The sequence below is a fragment of the Myotis lucifugus genome, unplaced genomic scaffold (assembly GCF_000147115.1).
Source record: "Myotis lucifugus unplaced genomic scaffold, Myoluc2.0 scaffold_22, whole genome shotgun sequence".
NCBI lineage: Eukaryota > Metazoa > Chordata > Mammalia > Chiroptera > Vespertilionidae > Myotis > Myotis lucifugus.
In genome coordinates, this window is record NW_005871070.1 from 1,855,820 (window position 1) to 1,857,599 (window position 1,780).

Genomic DNA, 1,780 nt, shown 5'->3' on the forward strand with positions numbered 1-1,780 from the left:
GGTCCTGATCACAGGCCTAGGGACCGCAGCCGTACACGAATTTCATGCACTGGGCCTCTGGTGTGGGATATAAAACTGACACTGGTCAACACAAACAGCAGTGCGGTGGTTGCCAGAGGGAAGGAGGTAGGGAGTAAAGGAGATCCTAATATATGGTGTCAGGAGAGGATCTGACTTTGGGTGCTGGGCACACAGTGCAATATACCAATCTTGTAACCTAGAAACCCACACCTGAAACCTATATGATCATGTTGACCAATGTCACCCCAATAAATATAATTTTTTAAAAATCTTCAAGATAGGTGTGTGTGTATGTGGTTAAATGTTACCGTTATAATGTTATAGTTAAACCTTACAGTCCTCATCTTACTTGACTTTGCAGGATTTAACACAGTTATTGCATCCTTTTGGAAATACTTTATTCACTTGATTTACAAGACACCATACACCTTCTCCTGTTTTTTCTCCCACACCTGGCTCCCCTTCTCAGTTTCTTTTCATCATTTTTGGGCTAAGTGTAATAAGACAGAGAAAGACAAATATCACGTGATTTTACTTATATGTGGAACCCAAAGCAAACAAACAAAACAAAACAAAAACAGACCCATACAAATAGATAATAAATTGATGGTCGCCAGAGAGGAGGGAGTGTGGGGATGGGTGGAAAGGTGAAGGGGATATAAGTCAATAGAATGATAACTTTGCATGGTGACAGATGGTTAATAGACTTAGTGTGGTGATCACATTGCAAGGTATAGATGTCACATCACTATATTGTACACCTGAAATTAATATACTGCATGCCAACTACACTTTAATATTTTTAAAAACTGGATGGATAGATGAATGTTTTAAAAGCCAACTAGTATACTGGTAAGAACCTGAATCCAGCAAGTAGCTGGGTTCCAGGTCCCTTGTTCCCAATAGAAACACTGTTGCCATGCTATTAAATGTTTGGGGTTTTAATATTCATTTAATATTTCATTTAAAGAAAGGTTTCCAAACCTGACAAGTATTAAAAAGCCATTGGTCTTTAAATTAGCAAAGACTCAAAAGCATAGTAATGCACAATGCTAGTGAGGATATAGGGAAACAGATAGGTACTCACTATTTGTAGGAATACAGATGGTTCAGCTTTACTGGAAGACAATGTGGATGTATGTACAAAGAACTTTTTAAAAATGCAGTATTTTAAATGTGTTGTTTTACTTAAGATCACTTTCTCTCATAGTATTATAAGGTAAGTATTATTGACTGTATTGCACAGATGAGAAAATTGAGGCACCAATAATTTTAAGGAACAAATAAATTACAAATCAAGGATACTTTCTAGGTCATTAAACTGCAATCCCAGGGCTTTCTCCACCATTTTTCCATTGTTTGCTACTTCTCTTGTTTCGCCACCTAACTCTTTAATACTAAAAATTGTGTCACATCCTCTGGCTGGTGTGTTGGCCATCAACCAGGAGGTCATGGTTTGATTCCCGGGCAGGATACATGCCCGGATTCCAGTGTGGGACATGCAAGAGGCAGCCAATCAATGATTCTCTCTCATCATTGATGTTTCTATCTCTCTCTCCCTTCCTCTCTGAAATCAATAAAAATATTTTTTTAAAAATAAAATAAATAAAAAATGTGTCATATAAAATCTTTCAATTCTTAGTGCCTAGTACAATGCTAAACATTGCAGCTGCTCCATAAATCTTTAGAAAAGGGAAGCCACAAAGTCTCCATAGACGGTGTATGACTCATACAGACTATGACAAAAACTGCCCTTCTT